Here is a 13,944-nt window from a genome sequence, read left to right as displayed (position 1 = left end):
AATGCTGCATGACATTTTAAGATCACTGTGAATCTTTGAATGAGACCAGAGCCTTCAGGAAAAGAACTGAGACTCAGGAGACACAAATCTGAATCTGAATTCTCTCAGTGCCAGGAGACACAAAAGCCAGGCTTATTTTCTCTTCCCGTAGTGATAATTTTGTATTGTCATTACCAGTTTTTAAGATAAATGAAGTTGGCCTGCTGGCCTGACCCTTCAGTCAATATTTTCTGGAATCAAAACATTACCTTGCTACCTATTTCAATAAAATGGGATTCCAAGAAGAAATGAAATTTTGTTAAAATTATAAAATAGTCTTCTGCTGCTCATGAATTCCTATGGTAACAGGAATTGAGCATGTTTGACAGCTTTTCAGTATAATGTATTTCACCTGAGTGCAAAAATTTTAGCTGTAACACCCATTCAAACAAAGCAAGTAATACTACCCTTCAGAGTGAATCTTCACAGAACAAAAAAGAAGATTTAATGAGAATGTTATTAGTCATCCCTCACAGATACTTCAAAAGGCTCAAGGAACAGAACTTACAAAGAGAGTGCTGGGTATAAGCCATGGCTTTGAAATGAACAGTTGAATCTACATTTGCAGTAATGAAATTCAATACATACAGAAGAAAGTATGACAACTACTGTTTTTCATCCCTCATAGCTTCAGCAACTCAGAATAAAGAGTTAAATTGTTCTGCAGCACCCAGCAGCACTGGAGAAAAGGGGATGGTCAGGCTGCCATGGCAAAGCAGGCTGCATTTTTTTTCTGGTATTTAATTTCTGCATTGTTGATTCTGGCCCTCCACTAAATGATGCTCTAAAATTAGAGTGCTGGGAGCTGCAACAAAAGGATGTGACCACTCATCTGTTTCTTCACAAACTAGTAACATTCTTAATGGTGCAGTCCAGAGGTTTAAGTTATGATATTCAAGCTTTCCAGCACCAAGAATAAGGTGCAGATTTACATGGGGTTGAATTATGTACTTTAGCTCCTTGCAAAATGAATAGGGATAGTAACTTAAGAATGGGACACACAGGTTCCTGCTTTCTGACAAGGGTCAAGGGAGGCATCCATAAGAACTACTGAAGTCAAGGGCATATACAACATATCGTTTCTTCCTGAAAACTCAGGGTGCCAGTGTGAAACAATTTCAGAACCTGACACACTTTAAGACACATCATAAAAAGATTTTAGCCACGTGCAACCTGGTGCAACAGAGAAAGTGTACACATCACTATCGTAAGGTAATAAATGAATTGAGGCAGGATACAGCAGACAAGGAGTCAGTTCTTTCCTCAGCCTGAGGGCTTTCACCACCATACCACTTTCCTGGGCAGTTCTCTAAACTCAGCACTACAGCATAACAGATCAGGGCTGAAGGGAGAAGCACTTTCTGTCCCTCCTGTTGGCAGTAAGACACCATGCAGCAAAACATGAGATACAGAAAGCTAACGAAACAGCTAAAGGGTGCTTTTAAGCCCTATGGATTGTTGGAACCTGATTCAGAGTAGGTCAAACACCAACTGTTTCATCCCACAGGTGCAACAGCCAAGGGATGTTTTATTGCTAGCACAAGTTTTATCACAGAGTCATTGCACACTATGTTCTATTGCCAGCCAGGTCAATATATTTGCACCAACACCAGTCCGTTTAGGTCTTTCACAGGTATCAGACCTCTCAGAAAGGAACAACTTATTTTATCATCGATTCATACTGCAGAGCAGTCTTAGTGTGTACAAACTGAGATTTTTTTTTGAATGAAACAAAACCAGAAGATGCACATCCAGAGTGAACCTCATGAACTCCAACCACAAATGGTCTGCAGGATCAGAACTACTTCAAATAAACCCTTCCAAAATGCACATAGCATCAATACAAGGGTCTTCATACCAAGTCATTTGGTCCATAGATCTACTCTTAACTGAATCACAGTACCCACTAATGCAGACAGTCAAAAGAGGACTCCTCAGTCTTGTGGTTCATAAAGAAAGACTGAAACAGAGTTAGTGTTGCTATAGAAGCATCTGATCTGCACTCTTTCTTTTAACAGAGTTCAGTAAAAATTAGATCAGAACGGAAACTTCAGGGGTGCACTTGTGAATCTTGGAGGGAATTTGATGCTGCCAGACATTAGGAAGAAAATATAGTCAAAGCCTGAATTGAAGCAATAGAAAATGGTACTCAGTTCTTCTCTCATACTTTATAGCTTCACTTTTGTTTAAGGATGGTAATATATAATTTTTTCGGTAATTAAGCACTTACAGGAATCTTCAACCCCTTACAAAATGCCCATAGTTGCCACACAATACACGCACAGAAACGGGCACCATTGTGTGATATTCACAGGCAGCAATGAGCTACACAGACCTAACATAACTAGCAACTAAGGAGGAAGAAAAGATCCATTTAAGTATTCATTAGTGTACTCAATCTGGCAGGGATGGAGTTAACTTTCTTCATAGCAGCCAGTAGGATGCTGTGTTTTAGATTTGTAATTAGAACAGCATTAATAACACCCCAATGTTTTGGCTATTGCTGAGCAGTGCTTGCACAGCATCAAGGTCATCTCTGTTTCTCATGCTGCTCCCCAGTGAGCAGGCCGGGTGTGGGCAAGAATTTGGGAGGGAACAGCCAGGACAGCTGACCCCAACTGACCAAAGGGACATCCCATACCACATGATATTGCGCTCAACAATAAAAACCTGGGGAGAGGAGGAGGCAGGGAGGACATTCACGGTTATGGCATTTGTCTTCCCAAGTAACTGTTATGCATGATGAAGCTCTGCTGTCCAGGAAGCAGCTGAACATCTGCCTGCTGATTAGAAGTAGCGAATAAATTCCTTATTCTGCTTTGCTTGGGTGCACAGATTTGTTTCACCTATTAGAATGTCTTTATGTCAAGCCATGAGTTTTCTTGGTTTTGCTCTTCTCATTCTTTCCCCCATCCCATCATGGTGGGGCAAGGAGAGTAAACGAGCAACTGGGTAGGTGCTTAGCTGCTGGCCCTGGTCAACCCACTACAGCTACGCTAGAAAGAATGATATTCACTATAAGTGGCTGGGGCACCACCAAAAGAGGCAGGTGTAAAGCCCTCCTTTAGTAACTATTTATTTTAATAGAGTAGAACAACTTAAGATAGCAGAGGCTGAAACTCTGGCTTAGGCTGCCACCAGCCTCAAAGACAGAACACATAAGTAGGGTCTATGAGGACAAAGGTATGGTTTAAATAAGATCAAAAGGAAATCTAAAAACAAATCTTCCAGGTGAGGACTTCACCTCCTGTCATACCCAATCCACATCGCCACACATATCTTTCTCCAGTTACTATTAGTCATGTCTAAGCAGTAGATGAGGTTATAACAACACTTCCCTGTCTAGGTTGTAAATCAATCAAATACCATTGGACTGGCATTGAGTCCAAGCCAATAAAACCAGGGAAGGTGCAGGGCACGAAAAGAAAAAAAAAAAATTAAAAAAAAAGACAAGACCTCCATCATGGTGTAGGGACTACTTTAGAGCACCAAACCAGGCAGATGAGAGGAATATGGATTTTTTTTTTTAATACCTATTGAAATATTCTGAAGTGCTCAACATAGTGATAATTTAGTACCTAGACCTCTGTTGTGGAAACAAGTACAACAGAATACAGATTATTCATCAATATCTTAGAGTTGAAAGTAGTAGACCACCTCTTCCAAGTTGGAGAAAGAGGAAGATTTTCCTACAGTTGATTCACATAAATTGGAAAAAGGTTAGTTGAAAAGGTGGGTGAGAGGCAAACTTGTACAGAAGTGATTATGGAATGATACTGCTAATGCATCTTTAGTTAGGAAAAGAAGGAGGAGCACAGATTTTAAGAATATAGTCTTCAAAACAAATTTGCTAGCTAGGGTAGCTGGGAGACAAGGATAAACTTATAGTGGAGGAAAAGAGATTTTTCCAGTTCTTAAAGAATGGTAGTAAGAGCACAGATAAAAAGAATCCTTGAGCAGATAAAGAACAAGAACTCATGAAGTGTTCAGCAGCTTAAAATTTGAAAAAAGCAGCACAGTAATTTGAACCCATTTTCATTTCATTAGTGTAGGAGAGTCAAGTGAGAAAGTCCAGGGCAAAATAAGGTAGATGATATTCCTTGGTAATAATCACAAAGGATTTTCCATACGTATGACAGTCACAATAGGAAAAGCAAAGAAAGTGAAAAGACAAATGATGCAAGGATTTTGGCTGGAAATGGAGAAAAGGCAGGACCCAAATGAACCACTGGATATTGAGAAGATATTTTGGAAAGCATCACTATACATTTACCGTATTTTTATCTCTTTCCCTGAGCTTTCACAATCCTGGACTAGACAGATGTTTGGTCTGACCCACCAGAGCTATCCTTGTGTGCTTTAGTTATTCTTATATTAGAACTGATGAAGATCAGGGCCATGAAGAGAATAAATTCCAGAAAAGCTAGGAAAGGTCATTATCTGCCTTTCAAAGGGGTACAACAAGGAGTCAAAAAAAAAAGAAATCATAAAATATCTTCAATTCAATTCCCAAGAAAAGGCTGGAACATATAAGCAGGCTTATTTGTAAGTGATGCACAGACAACTAGACAAATGTTTAACCTGTCAAGAATAAGTCATCAGATCAGTTGCATTTTCTTCTACAACATTTTTCTATGCCCTTTTTTTTTTTTCTTCACTTTTTCCTATGGATAACATTTTCTTGCTATCCTTAACTGAATAGCTCATTATCAGTGCCCCAATGTGAAAACAGGAACACAAGTGCTCTTTAACAGGGGGATGGGGAGGGAGAGGGAAGGTATATCACTTCGGTACCACCTATTATCACATTTTGATTTTCTTTATTCGCTTAACTTTCAGAAATTCTGTCCCAGATCAGCCTGTTTCCATTAGTGATTTTATGTCACTAAAATTGATTAATGGCTTTTCAGATATCTATTTTTTGTCCCAATTTATCTTCATTGCTCAGCAGTAGCCAGCAGTGGAAATCCAGCCTTGGTCTTCGCTCTTAAAGAGATACCAGATGAAGTCAGAGTTCAATTTTTTCTTTATCTGCTCCTTGACAATATTTGAAAAAACATGAGTTACTTGTTGTACAAACCACTATAATGGGGAATTAACTTCAGATGAGCCACTTCTTTCTGTAGTGTGAATTCAGCCTCTGCAACACCCATAACCTGGAACACCTATAATTACTTTAAATCAACATGGAAATATCATCATGCTACAAAATATGCTCCACACCTCCACCTCCAGTCTCCTTCTCACTGACTCTCACCTGTGGGAAGTAACAGATAGACTACCAGAAAATCTTGAACAGCAGGTTAGAAGCATTGTCCACCAACAAGAGGCTTTCACAAGACAGATGTTAATTAGGGACATGGGCTCTAATGTGTGCTGGTTAGAGAAAGGCTTGCAGTCACGCTAACAGATTAAACATTTGGAAGCATAATGCAGGATCTTGCAGGTCCCTGACACAGTGAAGACACTTTCCTTGAAGCAGATGCTTAAGAACAGGCTAGACAAAGGTCTCACGACAGATGCCATAACTTTCCTAAACTATGAGTTCCAGTACTTCGCTGCTCTTACTATTAGAATTGTTCTCCCAGGAGTTCATCCAGTCTGTCCTTGTAAATCATATTTTGACATCTAATCATTCCTGTTGCCCTCCTGAGAATTTTCTTCCATTCGCTTACATGTTTCCGAAACGCAGTCCCCAGAGCAGCAAGATGTATTCCAGGTCAAGCCTTAAGATTGTTAAGTGGAACCATGATTTCACAGTTCTTGCAAGTCAGTTACTCATTTACGTGCTCCCATCAATTTGTTAAGGAACTAAAAAAGATAGTAGCTACGAGGTCTAGTTGTTTAGCTTGTAATGCACAGTAATTTCCAGAGTCTTCTCTAAATTAGAACTGGTAGCCACTTATTCTTCACAGTGGCTTTCTGCCTGATCACATCACCCATTCCTGTCATTTGTCAGAGGATTTTAAATTTTATTCTTTTATTTTACAGTGCTTGCATTCTTCCCCAGACTTAAACTATTTGCAAATTTATTAAATCTACCCTCCATTCCATCATCCAGGTCCATCCATAATGTTACTATTCTAAAACACTGGATCTGGGACAGACAGCAATACCCAACTTGACACATTTTCCCTAGTTTATTAATGATCAGTTAACATCTGCTGAGTGCAGCTCTCCAATCACTGTTGCATTTACCCACTAGCAGGTTTCCTGAGATCACTTATCAGAATGCCATCAGGATTGTCAAAATGCTTTCCAAAGCTAGAACTTTGCCCACAATACCCATACCTTTCTCAGGGTAGAAAATTGATTTCAGTAAATCTCTATCAGTTATTACTTATCTGCTGGCAAGCTTCCGGGTACTTACCAATTATTCAACTATTTTGCTGGGAAGCTGACTGGGCTAGATTTTTCCAACTACTACTTTCAGCTCTTCAAGTGAAAGAAACACCAGACTTGCTCTTTTTTTTCAGTGTTCTGACACATCATCATCATCACTGAATTCCCAAAATAACTGAAAGGGTCTGACATCTCATCAGGTTTTTTTGGGTTTTTTGGTGGTTTTTTTTGTTTTGTTTTGTTTTTTTTTTGGGGGGAGGGTGGGGAGGGGGAACAACAGCAAGGGCAGAAGCAGGGGGAGTGTTTTATCTTAGGATAAAGTTCAACAGGCTTAACCCATCTTAAAGTATCTTACTGAAGTAACCTCTTAATCTGTCCCATCTTTATTCAAAGATACATGTTACCATTTCATCACTGGATTAAATCTTTCACCACCAGCCAACAGGAGTCAGCCATGTGACCCTTTCAGTGAAGACTGACACAATAACAACATAGTAAATCCTCTGATGGTCTTAGCAATGCATGTTGAGACTCACCCTGAGTCAGAGCAGTCTTTCCCTGTTTCCTTACTGATGTTTATAGGATTACCTTTTACTGTAATTAAAGCTCTTCCCTTTCACGTTTGTCTTAAAGATGATTCTGGGCTCCTCCTTGGGGCATGAAGTTCAGCCCAGCTTACTCCATAGCCAGCTGTAAGCTCACCTGCTCAAACAGTGCAAATGCACTTACTTGCTAAGGAACAGGCAGGTGATGACAAGCCAGCTTATCTCTGTCTGATCAACTCCTCATGGACCCTCAAGGAGCACGTGTGCACTGCAATGCCTCAGCACAGTCCAAGAACTCTTTTGTGGCAACCTGTCAAAAAAGCTTGGCTTCTCTCCCTGCAGATGACAGCTGTTCCCTAGTCCATGCAAGTCTGTTGCCCTTTGGATAATCTGGCTACATGCAAGGCAGCTAGGCATTCCTAAAGCATACCAGAGATCTCCTGCACTTCTGTGTGAAAAATGTCTCATTACCAACTTGCCATTTAGAGCACATTTAATTCAAGTCATATCACAGTAAAACACTCCAAAATATTTTTTTATTATTAAAAAAAAGAGACACTACATACTGCCGGTTCAGAAGTCAAGATTAAATAAGACTAGGGCATGATAAGAGCCAGAGGTAGAAAAAGGGAAGAGATGAGAACAGAAGGAGCCCTTGGTGACCAGACTTCCCTAGGACACAGCTTCACAGCAGGCTAAGGTTAATCAGAGAGGTTTCCCTTAGCTAAAGAAGTGTCTTCCAGAGTGGCTAAGAGAGCATCATATCCACCTTCATATCTGAGTCTACAGCACTGACAGGGACCTCCTTCCTCACATGGTAGAGCATGTTAGTTCTTACAGACAGCTTTCTAGAGTCTTCCAAGGATGGATAATCTTTCTTCCAGAGATTTCCAATGTGATCCTATGAGCAACTTGCTGGCTGTCCTGAGAAGGGCAGTCAGGATCCTTCCCCAGCTCACTCCCCCCACCCCAGTCATGCAGTCCTTCTCCCTCCTTTGCACCTCCTAGTCTGTTTACTTTTGCTGTTACAGTAGAAGACTGAATCACTTCACAAACAGACTAGGTAAGCACTAGATGCAGCAGGAATACACAGAGAGCGGCAGGAAAAGGGAGCAAAGTTGTCCCTTTCAGCAGCAAGCTGTTAAAGCAGTTCAGCATGACTCAGTTTCATCCTCATCCTATTCCTTCCTTACCTAATGGACAACATGACTGCTCGTAATTTAAATAAGCACTGTTTCACTTTCATAGATGTAAATTTTTGTATTTCTCTGGCTAAGAAAAAAAAATAATCTGATTCAAGAGTGAGAACTCCCTGTTTTTGATAACTTTCACTTCTGATAACTCAAAGTATGCTTAAATACAAAATAATTTACACTAAACTTTATATGTTACATCATACTATACATTAATAAAATGTTATAAAAGTGTCCACATTATGTCAATTACACTTAACATTCCTATCTCTGGGGTAAGATGAGCCATAACAATCATTTTACTTTGGGGCAACAGTTTCCACCCTAAGAACTTTTTCATATCAAATTTGCATCATCGCTGTAGAAAAACATTTTTCATAACTAAGAAATAATCATATGAACATATAAGATGCAAACAATATGACTCATTACTAGCTCTTGAAAGATACTAACACAACAGTGAATAAACAACTAGAAGAGCTTTAAGGATAGTTAAAAACTGGATGTGGCTTGCTGGGGCTGGGCAACTTCAGAGATACTCTGTCAAACTCCCCACTGGAGTATATTGGATAGTTTGGGGTTTTTTGTTGGTTGGTTGGTTTTGTTTTGTTTTGTTTTTCTTATTATTATTGATGACAGCCACTGTAGGTGACTACAGAGCAGAATCCTCTTCAGAATTAGCAGGAACAGGAGCAGCTAGCTGAATCCATTAGAGTATGGAGAATAGCTCTCATCCAGCATGCAATTTAATAATCAAGTCCAATATGTAAAGTTTTATAACTGCAATTGCTCACACAGGAGCATTACAGATTTGGGAGCACTGGCATATTTCAAAAAAAATAATGATGCTGTATGAGCTGTGATAAAATGTAAGGGAAATAAAAAAGGTACATCTGACAACTAGCAGCATAATCTTTGCAGTTAAAGAGCTGAGGATTTGCAGAAGAATCACTGAGACCAGTTTTGATAAGAGTCCAAACAATACACCCATGTCAGAGCAACAACAGGGCACTAGGTACAGCGAGAACATGTAGTTTCTTTTGTCCATGAGAGAATCGTGACTTAGAACTCAGCTAAGCAACCAGATTACTTAAATGCAACTCCCACACTACTTGAGGATAAATTTTGCAACGTTATTGTAACAAAATGAGCGGATTCCTCAAGCCACTTGGAGATCATTTGCCCACAGGACTGGATGACAATCCTGAAGAAACATTTTAAAAAAATAAGTTGAGAAACAGAGGCAAAATCACTAAGCCTAAGAAGTTGTCTTTGGAGAATAATGAGTTAAGTCCTATGTTTAATGTACGATGAATAGGTAAATCTACATAAGGGCCTTCAGAAACAGATGGAGTAAGATTAAAAGTAACACTATCAGGACTGATATGCTAGTATTTTTATGAGATGAGCTCTTCAGTTCAAAACATCCCCATCATATCAGACAACTCAGAGTTGCTGCTACAAAGATCTGTTCAGGCACTAGCCTAAAACAGGACACTAATATGGAAACATTTCTATTTAGAGTATATTCCTTAAGACAGAAATTCACGTATGCGAAGAGCAGCCCTTCTCCACGTTACTCATCCAGCCCAATCATAGACATGCCAAGTCTGAATGACGTACTTATCACTGTCTTTGGCAGGGGACCTGGGAGCCTTACTGGGAACTGTGAAGACACATCCAGCAAGCCTGTCAAAACAAGGACTGTTCACACATAGCTAAGAGGATGAGACAGAACCATCCTCACATGACTTCTGCAGTTGCACCGGAAATCTGTGGAAACTGTTGAAAGGCATTAAAACAGCTCCTCGCTTCGCTGTAGGAGGATGCCAGCTTGTCAGGATGCTGATCTCAAGCTTCTTCTAAAGCAAAAGTAGATGTGCTTCATCTTTGAAAAAACGCAGCATCCCTGTTGGTGGGATGCAGATTTCTACTGTTACCACTTCGAGCTGGCACCATTTGTCTGCTCAGCAAGTCTTGCACATCAATGCTGGCTCCTCACACATCACATGGGTAGCACTGGTTCCACAGCATGATAAATCCATTGTTCAGTAGGGCAACATGGCAGGATGAGGGAATGAATGAGTGCCTTCTGCTTATTTATGTTAGAATGCAGCTTTTCTGAAGCCTGTAGGACAGAACTACCCACACTTGGAATACCTGCAAGGCCACAAAAATTATAATTTGCTGCCAGGCAGGCGCACCACCCTCTAACCAGAACACCACCACCACTCTTGGCTTGAGGACACACTGCAGAGCAATTGGCTATAGAAGCTGGTTCTTCTGCTTTTCTCTCTTTGATGTCAACACATGTTTAAAAGTCTGCAATACATCAAAAATTTAACAGCAGAGATATTGAGCGCTCCCTCAATGCATGGTCATGAGGATTCCTTTCCAGGTATGAAAACAAAAAGTTTGTTCTATTTCAATTGAGGATAGTGTCATGACCTACCAGTACTGGGCAGGTACTGGAGCCAGCTGGTTGTCTGCATGAAGTGGGTAGTCCCAGCTGTGTTTCAAACAGTACAAGTCAGATATTAGGCACATCTGCAGAGAAAGACATCTCCGAATATACAAGGGATCTTAATTACAGATATCTAGGAAGCCTGGTAGCCCAAATCATGCATTAGTAGTTTTTAAAAATACCTGGGATTAGTTTTTTTTAAAATTAGATGGCTCAGGATTTAGATAGGACTTGCTCTAAGTTCTGCCCACATCTTTTAACCAACCTTTGCAATGAATGCAAAAGAATTCAAATGCCAGGTCTAAAAAAATCTAAAAATTCCCTGTCAGCAATGAAAGCCTCTTTATAGACCAAAACTTAGGAACCTAAACACCACATTTAGGTCCTACGCATCTGTAACCAGCAAGCCCCTTTTCTTAGGACTCCAGTTTTGCATACACCATCCTGCAGCATTCTTTCCCCACAGAGTTAGATGCTGCTTCACTCTCGGCTAACTTTCAGACACCAGATTGCTTCTTCAAACACGCTCTTTTCCTAGAGAAGTCAGCATCTTCCAGCATATTGTCAGGTAACTTTTGGACAAGCTTTAAATAGCACAGGGCTAGGAGTCACATATTAAAAATACTATCTACAAAAAAAAATGCTGTCATTAGGTCTCCTAACACTATGCTCAAAGCTAGTTCAGGAAAGATGCAATCCAGCTTCTGACAGTACCCTTCTGCTCCCTATCAGAATTGGGGACATGACTAGTTTAAGCCTGAAAACTGTTCTATGATGATTGTGTTAGTAAAGCATAAATTTTTCAGGAATGTATTTTCAAATACAGAAAAACTGCTACTGTGTTCAACTCCATTCATTAAAAGGATTTTTTTTTTTTTAATTCCTTCATGAACTGGGAAAGAAAACGTTTTGTTTTGTATTTTCCCTAATTACTTCAAGCACAAAGCAGCATATTCCAAGTCACCCAGGATCTGAACTCCCAGAGGTTTTCCGTAGGAGCTGCACACCTCATTTTTGAAAATCCCGCCCTATAAAATAATCCTGTTATCACTGTCTGCACAACTTAAAAGGCATATTTTTCTAGTCAAGGATATTAATAAAACTATCATCATTTCTTTGAGATCAATTTCTGAAAAAAAAAAAATAAAGTGCTTCACAGTTGCAAAAATGAAGATTCCTCTGGAGTTCACGTTTTATAATTGTGATTTTTTTTTTTTCTCCATGCACTAGAAAGATATGTCCATCATTAAGAACTTAACTTTCAGGTTCAAACAAGATGCTGTTCTACATTCAGAACTACGCACCTCAAAACATAAAAACCGCACCGTTCTTTACAATAAATTGAAATTTTCTTCACTGGCCCATTCCAAAAGAATATTCCATGCAAATCAGATACACCTGCCATCAGCATCTTGAACATTGCTATTTGGAAAGGACGTAAAGTCATCAGGCAGTAAGGATTCAGATTTGCACTATTGTAATTTAAAAGTTTAGAGAAGAACAAGTACAACTCTGAATTTTAGGACCTAAGTGATACCTTTAAATTAAACATAAACTGTCAGAATTAAACATTTCAGTCCTAGGACATTCCTTCAAGTGCTTAATACAGTAATAAGTTCATAAGCTGCAAGTTGAGGGAGAGGAAAAATATCATAGACATTCACATTAAAGTTCTTCTTGCTGTCCTGACTCTGAAGTACTCTCAGTTGAAGTGATACACTTATTACATGCGGGAGAATTTTCAAATTCTATATAGCTCACAATAACATCATGATTTATGTTTAAGCCGCTTAGTAGAAGCGGAGTTGCTATTAAATCAATCTATATTTTACTTCCTCACAGGAAGTTCAATACGTTCTGGTGAAAAGCACCATATCCAGACTTGAATTTCAGTAGGAGCTATGCACATGTTCAGCTTCACATTTGCTTTGAATGTTCTCACAGCCTCTACCTTTATACAAGATATTTAGATTCTCACAATAAGGATTTTGACATCATTCTTCAAATTTGCTCAAAAAATTTAAGTTGTATGTTTTACAGGCAACCTGCATATTTTGGCTGGCGAAAAAAGCAGATATGTTTATAACAAGCAAAATTAAGACTCAGCATTAATCAGCTGTTATAAGGGAAGGCCCCACACATCCTTCTGGGTGAAAACAGAAGGATCAGCAAACTTAGTGGATCTGCGTGGCTTACCTCTAAGATCAGCCTTCCAGAAATCAAAGTTCTTCTGTCTGACCCCCTAAATATATCACTCTTTTCCTAGAGGTGAATCTGGAAGAAAGCTATAAATATGGTTTTGTTAAATGTGCTTAAATTATCTGTTTATTTCAAAGAAATAATCCTCTTTATAGCTATGGATTTGATTGAAGTGCTGTCACTCATGTAATCTCTCTGCATAGGAAGATGTTAAAATTAGTCCAGCTTCCAGATAATTTCTGTAACAACCACATCTCACTAAAGCTGGTCAAGAACACTAGAATTTCCGATTCATTTAATTATCCAGAATTGGCGAGTGTCTTAATTTAGAAGCAGAATTTGTTTTAAAATTTAGACTATTAACAGAAAATGATATCTTACCACAATCAAAACAAGGCCTTTATTTCTTTTGAGTATAGTCAAAACACACATTTACAGGAAAAAGATAGTGATTCTGTTTCATTTCTTTGCTTTATCTGCAAGAAAGCTGACTTTGTAGAAGGTTTCAAGAGAACAGATCTACATTAATGTAAGATGTATTATCAATATGAACTATAATCTTCAACCTAAGAGCCTGAAAAATGTTACAGCTTGTGCATTTCTAATTATTTTAGATGATTTTAGAAAGGGATGAATCTTTTTCCTTTGCTTAATCTCACACATAGTGCTTTATTTCCCCATCCATACCCAAAACGGTTTCAGTGCTTTCATAATGGGTTGAATATCTACTTACGTGGAAACAAGTTACCTTCTATACTTAATCAGTTTTCTTAAACACTTCAACTGTAACTCTGCTATGCACTCCAGTAGTTACCAGTATTTTAGGATAAACCACATACTAGTTTCTACAAGGGGGTAATGTTTTTCAAAATGCTGTTGTAGGCCACTGTCCAATTCAGGAACTTGTGTTGAGAAAGTCAAATAACAAAATAGGTGTGAGCCCAAGAAATACAATTTTTAAGCAGTAGAAGACATCATCTGAAGAGTTATGTCTATACTGATTATTCAGAAGCAAAACATGAGCACTGATAGGGTTCATTAGTTTTTTTAGCTTAAATTGTCACATTATCTGAGCATGAAATTACAGTTCTATGTGCCATGACTCTGGTACACATACACTCTACATACATTACTGTTTTCAGTGCAAAATCTCAAGTCCACC

Source organism: Platalea leucorodia (genome assembly GCF_965183815.1).
Source record: "Platalea leucorodia genome assembly, chromosome: 3".
NCBI lineage: Eukaryota > Metazoa > Chordata > Aves > Pelecaniformes > Threskiornithidae > Platalea > Platalea leucorodia.
The sequence above is the reverse complement of the archived record's forward strand: the minus strand, read 5'-3'. Positions refer to the sequence as shown.